Genomic DNA, 16,423 nt, shown 5'->3' with positions numbered 1-16,423 from the left:
AGGCCCTTTACAGCACTAAAATCCAATAGCTACTTTGAAAAATGAAAAACTATAATGCAAATACTTGGTGTTATTTTTTGTTGATTATTTTTCCCAAGTGGCAAATGAAAGATCCCACTAAGGTACTGAATAACCTGCGATTCTCCACTGGCCAGTTCTTAGCAAAAGGGAGCAGGGCGGCTCAGAGCTTATGACTGACCAGATGCTTCTCTGTGGAACAAGATCATGATGGGTTGCTTGCAGAGGAGACTTCATTGCAAAAAGAATCATAAAGGAAATTGCAGCATCTCTCCCTGACAAGTTATTGAAACTTATTTAATAGTAAAAAAGATATTTCTGGTAAGGAATGGGTATTATGGTAAAAAAAATTAATCTGACTTCAGCTAGATCAAAAAAAAAAAAAAAACAAACATCCCTTAAGTGGGGTCCCATGCAGGGTTACAAAGAGAAGCACAAGATCCCTTGCTGTCATGCTAAGGAAGCAGGACAGCTGAGCATGAAGCATATAATAAAGGTAAGTTAGATGAGAATATATGGGGAGTGCCCAAGATCCACAGAGCATTTCTTGGTTAGTTGGTGAATGAATGGCAGAGAGTGGACTGTGAGGGTGGGAACAGATGCTGAGGGTGGGAACAGGAACATGCATGATGCTTGGGGTTTAAGAGCTCACAGGGAACAGCCAACATGGAAGCCTCGCTGGGTCCCCCCAGAAGCAGAGGTCCAGGGGCCAAAGGGGAGGGGAGGTGGCATGGGCTTCATTAAATCCAGAGTAGTCATTTCCTTCTGTATTGACACCCTCCTACACCTTCTGTTTCCCCAGATACACTCTGGGACCTGGTAGACTTTGAGGTCTCCTACAGGAAGTCTCTCAAGAAAGAGGCTTCTGGCTTAGGAAACTGTGTGTCAGTTATGGGAAAATCACTTGTTTATACCTTGCAGGCTTTCTCCGGGAAGCAAGAATGGATGGGAAGTACCATGGGGAAAAAACTGAACTCGGAGGCCAGCTGGTCCCACATTTGGATCTCATACAAGTCACTTAAACTCTCAGGGTCTCCGTTTTCTTGTTTGTAAAATGGGGTTCATTCTCACAGCCGGCTGTGAGTCTGAGTCAAAAGGAAATATTCAATGTAGAAGAGCTTTGTCAACTCTAAAGTTATTATCGAAAACTGAACAATGCTGTCTGGTGTGGCTCTCCATGTTCTAGTTCTTTGAGCCCATTTCCTTATGGGTAAAATGCAGATTATAACAGCACCTGCCACGCAAGGTCATCCTGAGGAGGAACCCAGGTGATGCGTGGAGAGTGTTTAATTTAGGGCCCGCTCACGGGGCATGTGGAATCCATGTTCGTTCCTCTTCTTCTAGTGGTTCAAAGCTTGGTCATGAGGAAAGCTTGAAGCTGGCAAAAGACTCCATTATAAACACCCTGGTGACTGTCACCTCTGGAGAGGATCTAAGGATTAAACCAGCCTTAGGTCACCTGTCCAGTTCAGCAATTCACAAGCAGACAGATATCTTTAAAGAGATAGCTCTTTAGCAAACTGTAGCTCAGACAGCAGCCTACCTTGATCTTTCCTGCCTCTGGGCAGGTGAGGAACAGCTGACAAATGGTGTGAGGCCAGCAGAGAGGACCCTCAGGGACTTGCCTCCCACAAGTGGAACAGCCCACCTGTGCAAACCAAGGTGGCCTTTCTATGGCCAAGCAGCCACACCACTGAGGACCAGAGGTGACACTGAGCAGTCCTGCCCACCTGAGCTCCATGGTGACCAGGGTAATTGAGTGCTATGAGTTCTGGGCCACGAAGGCCCTGAATCCTGGTTTGTTAGGTCTGCCTCGGCACTAAGTAGTGTGTTGCACTGGCTCGGGGAAGCTCAGATTGTCCAGCATCGAAGCTTGATTTATCTCTCTCGGACACTTGCTTGGAGTCTTTGAGGCTTTTCTCTGCCTTGTGTTGGATATTCCTGGTCCCATTTGCTTCTCCACGACTCAACTGTGTGGCCTGCGCTCGGTGTTCTACCCGCAGGCCTTTTTCTTCTCCCCTTGTGGTCTCTGGGCAACACCGCCCACTGCCTTGGCTTTCACCATCACATCATGCTGATGCTGTTGGAATTTCCATCTCGAGTCCCACCTCTCTCCTGAGCTACATGCCCATATCTCCAGCTGCCGCCTAGACAGGTTCACTTGCATGGCCCATGTGAACCTTGAACCCCAAACATCCCAGACCTAACTCACAGCTTCTCCTACATTTTGGGCTCCATTTGGTAGCCAGATCATGCGCTTCCTGGGGTGGTACTTCATCCAAGACTGTAGGATGACTTGGACGACTAGAGCTCAGTGTGTGGGCAGGACACATATTCCTGGAGCCTCCATTTTTATGGAAGGTAGGCAAAATACTATAGAATAGAATGCAAAGTGTATATTAGAAATTAAAGCAGAACTTAAGATTTTATTTTTTAATTTTATTTATTTATTTAAAGATTTTATTTATTGATTTGACAGAGATAGACACAGCAAGAGAGGGAACACAAGCAGGGGGAGTGGGAGAGGGAGAAGCAGGCTTCCCGAGGAGCAGGGAGCCTGATGTGGGACTCTATCCCAGGACCCTGAGATCATGACCTGAGCTGAAGGCAGACACTTAACCTGCCACCCAGGTGCCCCAGAACTTAAGATTTTAAACAAAATGTGTATGCAGGAGTTGCCTCAGACTGTGCCCCCAGTTCTCAATGGGGGACAAGTTTGTTCTTCCCATAAAGGACTCAAGTTACGTGGGGTTAGAGCATAAATATACAGTCATCTGCAGGAAAGAGAATGGAGAATTCTCAACCAGCAGGTGTTGGTTGTAAATGACTGAGTGTGTGAGCAGGGGCTGGTCAGCAGAGGAGCCATAGAAGGAGTGTGTGTTTGTGCACTAGTCAGGGAAGGGGCAGTCGTGCCAGTAGACATGCAGACCTATTGACAATAGTATGTATAACAGGAAGGCTGGGTACATAATAAGCCAACTGTGAGTGTTCCAACACCATTGACAAGAGCACGTAATAGTAAGTTGTAGGCTGTGGGGGAAATTCTTTATTTTTTCCTTCTACTCTTTGCTCATCCCATTTTCATTTACAGCCCTCATTAATGTTTGAGATTCACCTTTCCTCATTCCAAGGCCACATGTTTTAGGCACGGTCCTACCCCCAACTTAGGGGTGGAGCACAGGATGGGCCTAGGCTAATCAGCACATTTCATTCCTTCAGATTACAGTGTGAATCTTAGGACTTTTGCAGGTCCACCAGAACAGGGGCTGTGTCCTTAACTAGTTTTAGAGTTGTGAATGTGAGGCTGGAGCTGCTGGAGCCACTTTGTCACCATGCAGGGACACTTTGTCTGAAAATGGCATCAACCAAGAGGAGGCAGAGACAAGAGGTGGAGAGAGAAAAACTGAATCCCTTGGAGCTCTTACGTTAAGTCATGCCTGGCGTCAGCTCTAGTTCCGGCTTTCTCAGTTGTATGAACCAGTAGATCCCCTTTGTGCTCAAGCCAGGGGGTTGGGTTTTCTGTCACTTGCAACCATGAGAATTCTAATGGCCTCTCATTCATCAAGTCATGTAAGCCTGATGGCAACTGCATATTTCTTTTCACTTTTTCTTGATTTCATGTCTTTATTTCATTCATTATGACTGATATCATTATATTATTATTATTTTTGGTCAGTGTTGATTTTCCAAGTGGCTCTTGCCAGGGGGAGTGAATGTACTGATTACATATGTGCATAGATTTTCCCCCTCCAAATAACAGGGTTTTTTTTTTTAATTATAAGGAATTAAGTGGGTTTTCTGATATTATAATTTGGTCACTGTAAGCCTAGTTCCTTAGAGAACGTGTAAATTGGGTTTCTGTCTTCAAAAGATGGAGGGTCGAATTCTGGATTGTGGAAAATTGACCAGAGTAGTAAATGTAGCCTCTAGGCCTTTTCCCTGGAAGAACAAGCTGATATCAACATGTAGCTGTGTGAGTATCAGAAACCTTTTACCTCCTCGTCCTTCAAGAACCATCTGAGATGTCTCCTCCTCCTCTTTTCCCATTCATTCAATGATTATTTACCAAGCATTGGGTATGCATAGTGGAGGAAACTGACAATAACCCCTGCTTTTATTGAGCTTATACTCTTGTGAGGGAAGGCAGACAATACACAAGATAAATATGTAATATAGATAGTAACACACAATTGGGGGGATTGAGATGTTTTAGACAGGGTGATTGGAGGAGCAACTCTTCACCAAAGATCCAAGGAGAGCGAGGGAAGCATCTGAACAGTCATCTGAGAAGGGCCCTCAGTAGAGGGAATGGCCAGTGCCGATGCCTGAGGTGGTAGCTGACTGGGCAGTTTGGGTGAGGGGTGACCAGCAGGAGATGGAGCTGGAGAGGAGGCCCCGAGTGTGCAGGCACACAGGGGTCCGAGTGAGGGTGTGGGAGGTGGGAGTGTTGGAGGGCTTTGAGTAGACGGTGACAGGATTCAACTCATATTTGGGCACGATCCCTCTGGCTGCCATGTTGAGGATGGATGACAGAGGGACCATGGGCAGAAGCAGGAGAATAGCTGGGAGGTGATGGTGGCCTGGCCAAGAAGAGAGGCCGACTGGATTTTCTTATCAACTGCATTGATAGCAAAGATTGAACGATGGCACTGAAGTTTTGTTTTTTATTTTATTTTATTTTATTTTATTTTATTTTATTTTATTTTATTTTATTTTATTTCATTTCATTTCATTTCATTTCATTATCTTATTTTATTTTTTATCCTAAGGACTGATGTGTCAACTTTGTCTATGCTATAATGGACACTTACAAATAGAAATGTTCCTTCTCCTGGGCTGTGGCTGCTTTAGGGTAGGGTGCTTTTATTTCTCCATCTTTGTCTCCCCCCAAGTCTGTGTAGGAGACACTCCTGCAGGGAAAAGATGGTGTGACAAAATGGAAAACACTACGTGACTGGGAGCCTGAGCAGCTCTCCTTTGGGAATGCCTCTGAAAGTGCCGAGCAAGGAAAGGGAGTGGTTTCCTGACTGGCACAGGCAAGCAGTGCAGTTGTGGAGGTAAAGCTCAGGACCAGTGTTGGGTGGACTAGACTCTGGGATTTTTAGAGGTCCAGGGGGATCAGGACTCTGGAGTAGGTGGACTGGGCATAGTGTCTGGAGTGTCAGTGGTCTTGAACTGTGGCAGGTGGCCTGCAGTAGCATGATGCAGAGCAGAGACTAGCCTTCCGGAGGCTAGCAACTGGCCATGGCAGTGGCCATGAAGGACATCCAGACCAGAGGCTTGGTAGAGTCAGGTATACCAGGATTGTGCCACTAACTAAGGCTAGCAGAGTGACAACAAACAGAAGTGGTGCAGAGAAGTGGACAGATATCGGAACAGGGAAGAGACCCTGATTATAAATGGAAATATATAATCAAAAGTCTCTCCATCCTTTCAGAGATTCTCAAGGAGATACAAGAAGGCAGAGGACTAAGCTCATGCAACTTGGTAGGTGGGTGAAATTGATCTAGAGGTCATACTACAAACTATTAAAGTGACCTTGCCCAGGGTAGGACCTAGGGGATATTTTGATTTGTAAGTGTTATCTCTATAGGACAGTTCTGTTGATGGCTCTCAATGTTCTCTGTTCTCCAGGGGTATTAGCAGTGCTAAAGTGGTTTCCTTCTGGGTCTAAACCTCCTCTTCATTTGTCTTCTCTTTATCTCTGTTGTTTGTTGATGTCCCATACTGACCCATATCCCTTACTGGCCCCATCTGGTCAACACTATTTTGGTTGCTCCCCTATATCATAGCTTGTAGAAGGATTGTTGTGTCCTCTCCGTCTCTGTCCGCAACTGTTTGTAAAGATTAGGCTTTAATATACACAGACTTCTGTCTCAATTGTATAGCCTTAATCAATTTGGCTCTCTTTACTTCTTTTTTATGAGATCTATTGTCTTCTGATTACAAAAGAAATACATGCCCATTGTAGAACTCAATTGATTTTCTAGAGCTTTTATTTTTAATTTGCATTCCCTGTGAATACCCATCTGGGCAATTTAGGAGATGCTGGAGGGGCAGCTCTCCTTGAAGGCAAATGCATCCTGTGCAGCCTTTGCTGGTGAAAGGGTGTCTGGGAAACAAGGATTCACAGCAGAGTGCTGCCTGGACAACCTTCCTCGTTGTGCAAACATTCTTCCCCTAGAGTTGTTTTTGTCACCCACTTTCAAACATGCTTTTAGCAACAGCAGCTGGAATTAAAGGCATTCACTTACCAGAAAATATGGCTTGCAGGGGCTTTGTTGCTTCTTATTTCATGCTCTTCACTTGGACAGTTCACATGCGATTTGAAGGGCTACGTCCTTTGTGCAAAATTCTGTAGTTCATCCGTGCTGATTTTCTTGGGTACATGCTTTGACTTCTGAGTGTGCAAGGGTATTAGGCCTACAGTCTTTGGTCAAAGTAAGAAAAATCAGATAGTTAACCAAGCCTAGTTACTATCGCATGGTACACATTTTCTTGTACCTTTTTCTTCCTCCTGAATTCATTAAATGCAATGGGATCATATATATGAAAATTACCCAACTTCATAATCGCCAGGGAGAAAAGATTATCCTTCTGGAGCATCCAGTTTCTGTCACTCATCTATCATCTCTGACTCATAATCCTTACCACGACTCTTTGAGGAAGTATTGTCCTTACTTTACAGGTGTCACTGGAAGATGGATGAAGAAATTGGCACTCAGAGAGGTTAAGTACCTGCCCAAGAATTTTGAGTCTGGCCACCAGATTTGCTGTGACCTTGGGTAAGTTCTTAAATGCTATTTCAGGGCTAGGGCCAGAAAATTGCAACGTGAGAAGAACAAATTAAATTGTTTAATTGTTAAATTGCAAAGACCAAAGGTGTTGATTTTCTGTGCAGATTATTTTTTTCAGCTCTTTCTCAGCCCTATTTTCTCCTCTTAAACAACCCAACAAGCCAGTTATCCAGGGATTGATATATGGCTGGGAGCAGACTTGTGTGAGCATAGGCAGGAGAGCCCAAGGAAAACCTACTGGCTTGACTGATGGGGGTGACAGCTTGGTAATGGACCTCTGAGTGTGTATATATGAATTAAGCACCTTTCATTTCCTTTGCTGCAAAAACATCAATTAAACTTGAATAATCCATGGGTTTTTCCCACTTTTAGGCAGAAGAAAATCAGCACAAATTGGCTGGAGTGTTTTTTCCTCTAGGCTTTGATCATCAATCGTCTTCAGCTCCTTTCTGCCCCCTCCCCACCCCCGCGCCCAAAAAAACAGCCACACACTGCCGTTCCTGGCACAACACCATGAGCACTTACTAGGCAATTTGTTCAGTCTTGAGTATAATGAAGATATGCACTCAATGTTCTGAAGGCCGATTCTATGGAGAGGGTGCCAGGCTACTCGCTGAAGGTTGGTGAAGGTTTGTTCAGAGACCTTTTTTCAGGTTGGCCAAGTTGGTTGGCTTTGACATCAGTCTGATCCCTGGCTGGTCCTGCCCTGCACTTGATCCAAACAGATGTGTCTCCGCAGTCCTCTCCATCTGACACCAGCCGGAGGAAGTCTCATTTGTCTTTGAAAGGCCTCCCTCAACCATACTTATTTTGAAATGAGGCTGGAAACGCCACGCTGCAAGAATCGATTCGAGCACTGATCTTTCCCTCCTTCAGGAGCCTGGTATTCCAGTGTTTTGGATGACTCCAGCCCCCCGCCCTGGTAGCATCCTGGCTCCCTGGGATGAGCAGACTCCCAGATGTCATCTAGCTGCCCCTTTGCTCCTAGGCTGGATACACCGCACCTGCCAACCATCGCTTGTCCTTCTCACAAGGGCAACAGTTTATTAAGAGCCAAAGGAGTGGCACTTTCCTTTCGGTCCTTCCCACAGCTCTGCGGGGAATGTCAGAGGGAGCCCGCAAAACCACAACGTGCAGTTGCTTTGTCAATTCAATAGGTTTTATCAGCCCCATTTTCCAGATGAAGAAAGTGAGGCTCAGAGAGGTTCCTTTTTGTTTTAGTAGTCGTAAAAGTCAGGCTTCCTACCCAGAGTTGACTGGTTACAAATCCCATTTCCTAAATTTTTTTTTTTTTTAAGTTGTGAAACACGTTAGTCACATACAGAAGCAGGTATACATAAAGCTTATATTCACATGTAATTGGAAAAGAGTTAGAACAGTACTGTTATTTTAAATAGAAGAGTGTGATATTGTATTGTTTTGTTTTTTAACTATTGTTTGATTAAATTTGGTGTTTAATAATGGTGGAAATAGCTCACATAATTTTCACATAATTTTCACTTTTTGGGTGTGAATACAAATTTGGGGTTCTTCTCCATCTGCCCAGAGAGGTCCACCCTGCGGACCCCTGGATGACTCACACTTTCACCCCATGTAAGCCTACCATGAACATGTGACTGCCATGTTTTGCATTTTTATGTTCTACTTAATTGATATCAGATTGTGATTTGCTGTTCTTTTTTCCTTTTGTGACTTTTTTTTACTCAATTTTTGTGTGTTAGATATCTATCTGTGTTGTTAAAAGTAATTGTAGGTCATTCATTATAACTGCTACATAGTATTTTATCATTTGGAAAGCCATAATTTTTTATTCATTTTCAAGTTAATGTACACTCTGGTTATTTCCAATTTTCCAAACCATATTGTTTGGAAATTAAAAAATTATAATATTACAAACAGTGCTGCAATGAATGTTCTTTTTTAAAAAATTTAATTTTATTTAAATTCAATTAATTAACATATAGTGTAATATTAGTTTTAGAGATAGAGTTCAGTGATTCATCAGTTGCATATAACACCCAGTGCTCATCACATCACGTGCCCTCCTTAATGCCTATCCCCCACTTACCCCATCTCTCCTCCCCCTCCCCTCCAGCAACCCTGTTTGTTTCCTGTGGTTAAGAGTCTCTTATAGTTTGTCTCCCTCTCTGGTTTCTTCTTATTTTATTTTTCCCTCCCTTACCCTATGATCCTCTGTTTTGTTTCTTAAATTCCACATATGAGTGAAATCATATGATAATTGTCTTTCTCTGACTGACTTATTTTGCTTAGTATAATACCATCTAGTTCCATCTACGTCATTGCAAATGGCAAGATTTCTTTTTCTATGGCTGCATAATATTCTATTGTGCATATATATATATATATATATATATATATATATATACCACATCTTCTCTATCCATTCATCTGTCGATGGACATCTCAACTCTTTCCATAGTTTAGCTATTGTGGACATTGTTACTATAAACATTAGGGTGCTGGTGGCCCTTCAGATCACTATATTTGTGTCTTTGGGGTAAATACCCAGTAGTGCAATTGTTGGGTCATAGGGTAGGTCTATTTTTAACTTTTTCAGGAACCTCCATACTGTTTTCCAGAGTGGCTGCCCCAGCTTGCCTTCCCACCAACAGTGTAAGAGGGTTCCCCTTTCCCTGCATCCTCACCAACATCTGTCGTTTCCTGACTTATTAATTTTAACCATTCTGACTGGTGTGAGGTGATATCTCATTGTGGTTTTGATTTGTATTTCCCTGATGCCAGGTGATGTTGAGCATTTTTTTATATGTCTGTTGGCCGTTTGTATGTCTTCTTTGGAAAAATGTCTGTTCACGTCTTCTGCCCATTTCTTGATTGGATTCTTTGTTTTTCGGGTGTTGAGTTTGGTAAGTTCTTTATAGATCTTGGATACTAGCCCTTTATCTGATAAAACATTTGCAAATATCTTCTCCCATTCTGTCGGTTGCCTTTTAGTTTTGTCGACTGTTTCCTTTGCTGTGCAAAAGCTTTTTATCTTGATGAAGTCCCAGTAGTTCATTTTTGCTTTTGTTTCCCTTGCCTTTGGAAATGTGTCTAGCAAGAAGTTGCTATGGCTGAGGTGCAATGAACATTCTTACATATATCTCTTTGTATATACATTTGAGAATTTTTCTAAGAGTGGATTGATTGATTGATCGATTTTCTCTAAGAGTGGATTTAAGGCACCCATTTCATTAGTTACTTCTGAATTGCAAGCCAACATGCTCGCATCAGTTCACACTCCTGTTAGCCACATATGAAAACTTCTTTTCTCCACATGCTCGTCGATGCATGGTACAGTTAGATCTTTCTGTTGTGCTGATATGATGATGTAAAATGGAATCTCACTGTTGTTTTCCCAGTCCCCCTCAAATGTGCTGCAATGCCTGTCACCTGGGCCTTGTCTGGGGGAGACTATGTCCCCACAGTCAAGATGGTTCCAGGGCCTCTGGGGCCCAATAACAACCTTGTGGCAGAGCCAGAAAGAATCTCACTGAAGATTTGCTGCAGTTGATGGATGCCTTGCCCTTCACACATTGTGTCTCTTCCAAAGCCCCCTGCTGAACCTCAGACCTTGTGTTTGGAGTAAGTTAATGGAGCCAGGATATCCTTGGCTTTTCACCTGTGAGAGACCCAAGGTCAAATGGCCTCAGTGAATCTGTCCAACATCTGGTAGCTGTCTTTGTCTTGATGGCCATTCTGTCTCTAATCCCTTCATTTCACTGTAACTTCTCCCCTTGTTACCTTTCCCGTAAATCCTCCATCTACACGCCCTTTGGGCTAGTGTTTCATGACCAGTGGTTTATGAGTAAGTATGAGCAAACATACTGCATTGTGTCCATGTCCTCCTCCAACCCACTCCTTGAAGACGGTCATTTTGAGCTGTCTCTCTTCTCTTTCTCTTTTGTCCATCTTTGTTCACTGTTAAGGTCCACAATAGAGAACTAAGATTGTTTACTGGCTGCCAGAAAAAGTAGGATTGTAAGACCCAGCTCTGTTTCCCTTCTCTTAGATCCATTCACACAGTTATATCCCGATACTGGAACAAATTTAATGGGTAGAAAGAACTTTGGGGAAAAGGAACAGGAAAGGCAAAGAAATACTGACTAAACCCACTGAAGTTGTAGTTTCCCCAAACCATTATACGGTATACTGCCTGAGATCATGAAAAGGACGTGTGCTTTTTGGAGTATCCAGGCCTATTTGATCCCAGTTATTTCACTTACTGGCTGTGTCACCTTGAGCAAGTCGCCAAGCCTTCATCTCTCTGAGACTCGAATTCTAGGTTTGTAAACACTTGTGGAGTTGTGCAGTTTAGAGACAATGGATGTGAAATCACTCAAAGATCAGGCACAGCTCTTAGCAAAGCCAGGTCAGGGCCTGACTGAGCATTGTCCATTCCTGGCTCACTGCCCTGCTTGACATACACACACACCAGACACACCACACACACATACATATAACACATACACATGCCACATACATACCACACACACAAAACATACACAGAGACACACTAAACACATAAGAACCACCCTCACATACACACATATACATATACCTTCTCCCCCGTATACACCCCCCCACCCCCCCACCCCCACACATCACATACCCATATCCTAGGTGGTTTCCCATCCACTCAGCTGACTTGGTAAAAAAGGAGAATCTCTGCTATAACTTGAACATCTTAAAGTACGTTTTGATTTCACTGGGAGAGAAAAGAATGCAATTTCATCACTTCACCTGAGACGTACAAGAAAGTAAATAGAGGGAAAGAACAAAGTCACAATCCAGGGCAGAGGTTAAAAAAAACAACAACCTAATAAACCGCCCATCCACTTTGCTGTTTGGTTGTAGTTCCAGCAGAAAGGTCTTGGGGAAGAGTAAGTCAAAACTATTGTCTAAAAATATAAGGGTTTTGGATGATGATTTGTCTCCTCTTTTCACTGGGAAGTTGGCTCCTCGTTTCCTCAGAGGGGCTCTCTGGAAGAGATAAGACCGAGGTAGTAACATCACCTTAAAACCATAAATAGTGTTATATCCTTCAGAATGTCTCAAATGTATGTTATGTGATTATGGAGCAACTTTTGGGATGTGTCACAGCTGACAGCCATTGCCCTTGTCAAGCCCCATGAGCTGTGGCCAAACAGCAACTCGCTTAGATTCACATTGGATCACAGTTTTGGGTCCCAGTTTCTAGCCAGACAAAGTGAAAAACATACACCATCAATTTTCAGGTGTATTTTGTGTTACATACTATGATATTTGGGGAGCACCCCTTTTCCACAGGAGGAATTTAATTTCTTAAACACTACTGGGCTCAGCCCTGACAATAAGTCTCTCACAACATCCGGATGGGCGGAGCAAGATGGCGGAGGAGTAGGAGGCCTGGATTTCGTTTGGTCTCAGGAATTCAGCTGAATGGGGATCAAACCACTCTGAACACCTACGAACTCAACAGGAGATTGAAGAGGAGAGTAGCAACAACTCTCTGAACAGAAAAGCGACCACTTACTGGAAGGGAGGACGTGCGGAGAAGTGAATCTGAGGCGATATTCAGGAGGATAGACGGCGGGGGAGGGGCCTCCGCCGGCCGCTTCTGGCAAGTGCTAGAGCCGCGGAGCACAAAATCGGAACTTTTAGAAGTCGGCTCCGCTGAGGGACGTCGCTCCAGTGGCTAAGCAGGGGGTGGAATCCTCCCGGGACAGTGTGGTCTCAGGACCCTCAGGGTCACAGAAAGACCGGGGGTGCCTGAGTGCGGCAGAGCTCCCAGGTATCGGAGCGTGGAAGCCGGCTGCAGAGACGGAGCCGAGGCGCGGGCTCTCAGCTCGGGGTGGCCATAAACTGTGATCTGCGGCCCAGTCGGGCCACTGCTCCTCCAGCAGGGACCCAACAAGCGGCAGATCCGGGGAGACTCCCCTCCCTCCCCCGAGAGCAGCGGCGCAGGAGCACACCGCAGGGATCTGCTGGGTTTGGAGACTCCACACGGGGTCGGGTGCCAGAGATAGAAACGCTTGATCACAGGCCGGGTGAGCACGGAGTGCGGCCGGAGACCAGGGAGATGGGAGTGACTGCTTTTCTCTGGGGGTGCACTGAGGAGCGGGGCCCCAAGTTCTCAGCTCCTCTGGGCAGAGAGTGGGAAGCCACCATTTTCACCCTGGTCCTCCAAAGCTGTGCCGAGAGCTTGCAGGGAACAAAAGCTCCTGAGAGCAAACCTGAGCAGCTTGCTTAGCCCTGACCACAAGGGCGGGGCAATTCCGCCTCCGGCAAAGACATTTGGGAACCACGGCAACAGGCCCCTCCCCCAGAAGATCAGCACGAACAGCCAGCAAGCCAAGACCAAGTTTACCGATCAAGGAGAACGGGAGAACTCCAGCGCTAGGGGAATACTGCATATAGAATTCATGGCTTTTTTACCATGATTCATTAGTTTTTCAAAGTTAATTTTTTTAACTGTTTTTTTTTGAATTTTTCTTTTTCCCTTTTTCAACCAACATCTTATCAATCCCTTTTTTAAAAAAACATTTTTTATTTTTCATTTTTAGGGTCATATTTTATCCCTTCATAGTAGTTACCCTTATTTTTGGCATATATATATATATATATATATATATATTTCTTCTCTGTTTAAAATTTTGATATACAGTTTCTTCTAACAGATCAAAATATACCCTAAATCACTAGTGTATGGCTTTGTTCTAGTCTCCTGCCTGATCACAGTCTCTCCCATTTTTTTCTTTTCTTTTTTTTTAAATTTTCTTCTTTCTTCTTTCAAACAACTTCTTATCAATTCCATTTATAAAACCTTTTATAAGTTTCATCTTTACAGTCATCTTCCATCCCTTCATTGTATCAACCCTTATTTTGTACATATATAAGTCTTTCTTCCTTTAAAATTTTAGGAGGCATTTTCTTCTAACAGACCAAAATACACCCAAAATCTAGTGTGTGGCACTGATCTATGCACTAGCCTGATCATATTTGATCATATTCTGTTTTTTTTGTTTTGTTTTGTTTTTGTTTGTTTTTATCTTTTTCTTTTTCTTTTTTTTCTCTTTCTTTTTTCTTTCTTTCCCTTTCTTTTCCCCTGGTTTCAGGTCTTTTCTGATTTGTATACAGTATATTTGCTGGGAACATTGTTAGCCTGTTAGCATTTTGTTCTCTCATTCATCTGTTCTCCTATGGACAAAATGACAAGACGAAAAAAATCACCTCAGCAAAAAGAACAAGAGGTAGTACCGTCTGCCAGGGACCTACTCAATACTGACATTAGTACAATGTCGGACCTAGAGTTCAGAATCATGACTTTAAATACTAGCTGGGCTTGTAAAAAGCGTGGAAGTTATTAGAGAAACCCTTTTTGGAGAAATAAAAGAACTAAAATCTAACTAAGTTGAAATCAAAAAGGCTATTAATGAGGTGGAATCAAAAATGGGGGCACTAACTGCTAGGATAAATGAGGCAGAAGAGAGAATCAGCAATATAGAAGACCAAATGATGGAAAATAAAGAGGCTGAGAAAAAGAGAGAGAAACAACTACAGGATCACGAGGGCAGAATTCGAGAGATAAGCGATATGATAAGACAAAACAACAATAGAATAATTGGGATCCCAGAAGAAGAAGAAAGAGAGAGAGGGGCAGAAGGAATATTGGAGCAAATTATAGCAGAGAACTTCCCTAATGTGGGGAAGGAAACAGGCATCAAAATCCAGGAGACACAGAGAACCCCTTTCAAAATCAATAAAAATAGGTCAACACCCCGACATCTAATAGTAAAACTTATGAGTCTCAGAGACAAAGAGAAAATCCTGAAAGCAGCTCGGGAGAAAAGATATGTAACCTACAATGGTAGAAACATTAGATTGGCAACAGACCTATCCACAGAGACCTGGCAGGCCAGAAAGGACTGGCATGATATCTTTAGAGCACTAAATGAGAAAAATATGCAGCCAAGAATACTATATCCAGCAAGGCGGTCATTGAAAATTGAAGGAGAGGTAAAAACTTCCAGGACAAACAAAAACTAAAGGAATTTGCAAACACAAAACCAGCCCTAAAAGAAATATTGAAAGGGGTCCTCTAAGCAAAGAGAGAGCCTAAAAGCAGCATAGACCAGAAAGGAACACAGACAATATACAGTCACGGTCACCTTACAGGCAATACAGTGGCACTAAATTCATACCTTTCAATAGTTACCCTGAATGTAAATGGGCTAAATGCCCCAATCAAAAGACACAGGCTCTCAGATTGGATTAAAAAACAAGACCCATCAATATGCTGTCTGCAAGAGACTCATTTTAGACCCAAAGACACCCCCAGATTGAAAGTGAGGGGGTGGAAAACCACTGACCATGCTAATGGACACCAAAAGAAAGCTGGGGTGGCAATTCTTATATAAGACAAATTAGATTTTAAAACAAGACTGTAATAAGAGATGAAGAAGGACACTATATCTTACTTAAAGGGTCTATCCAACAAGAAGATCTAACAATTGTAAATATCTATGCCCCTAACATGGGAGCAGCCACTTTTATAAGGCAATTAATAACAAAAGCAAAGAAACACATTGGCAACAATACAATAATAGTGGGGGACTTTAACACCCCCCTGACTGAAATGGACAGATCATCTAAGCAAAAGATCAACAAGGAAATAAAGACTTTAAATGACACGCTGGACCAAATGGACTTCATAGACATATTCAGAACATTCCATCCCAAAGCAACGGAATACACATTATTCTCTGGTGCCCATGGAACATTCTCCAGAATTGATCACATCCTAGGTCACAAATCAGGTCTCAACCGATACCAAAAGATTGGGATTATTCCTTGCATATTTTCAGACCACAGTGCTTTGAAACTAGAACTCAATCACAAGAGGAAAGTCGGAAAGAACTCAAATACATGGAGGTTAAAGAGCATCCTACCGAAGAATGAATGGGTCAACCAGGAAATTAAAGAAGAGTTAAAAAAATTCATGGAAACCAATGAAAATGAAAACACAACTGTTCAAATCTTTGGGATACAGCAAAGGCAGTCCTGAGAGGAAAGTATATAGCAATACAAGCCTTTCTCAAGAAATAAGAAAGGTCTCAAATACACAACCTAACCCTATACCTAAAGGAGCTAGAGAAAGAACAGCAAATAAAGCCTAAACCCAGCAGGAGAGGAGAAATAATAAAGATCAGAGCAGAAATCAATGAACTAGAAACCAAAAGAACAGTAGAACAGATCAACGAAACTAGGAGCTGGTTCTTTGAAAGAATTAACAAGATTGATAAACCGCTGGCCAGACTGATCAAAAAGAAAAGAGAAATGACCCAAATCAACAAAATCATGAATGAAAGGAGAGATCACAACCAACACCAAAGAAATACAAACAATTATAAGAACATATTATGAGCAACTCTATGCCAGCAAATTAGATAACCTGGAAGAAATGGGTGCATTCCTAGAGATGTATCAACTACCAAAACTGAACCAGGAAGAAATAGAAAACCTGAACAGACCTATAACCACTAAGGAAATGGAAGCAGTCATTAAAAATCTCCCAACAAACAAAAGCCCAGGGCCAGATGGCTTCCCAG

The 16,423-nt window shown here is 43.0% G+C and overlaps 1 long non-coding RNA gene across 1 annotated transcript; it reads left to right on the top strand.

The window, feature by feature from the left end:
- Window positions 1-5,057: 5,057 nt before the first annotated feature.
- On the top strand, window positions 5,058-8,642 carry LOC113910435. Its single transcript, XR_003516040.2, has 3 exons — window positions 5,058-5,505; window positions 6,707-6,803; window positions 7,188-8,642. It is a non-coding gene; the product is annotated as an uncharacterized LOC113910435 (long non-coding RNA).
- Window positions 8,643-16,423: the final 7,781 nt, after the last annotated feature.

Source organism: Zalophus californianus, chromosome 6 (genome assembly GCF_009762305.2).
Source record: "Zalophus californianus isolate mZalCal1 chromosome 6, mZalCal1.pri.v2, whole genome shotgun sequence".
NCBI lineage: Eukaryota > Metazoa > Chordata > Mammalia > Carnivora > Otariidae > Zalophus > Zalophus californianus.
This window is presented reverse-complemented; position numbering and strand designations above follow the sequence as displayed.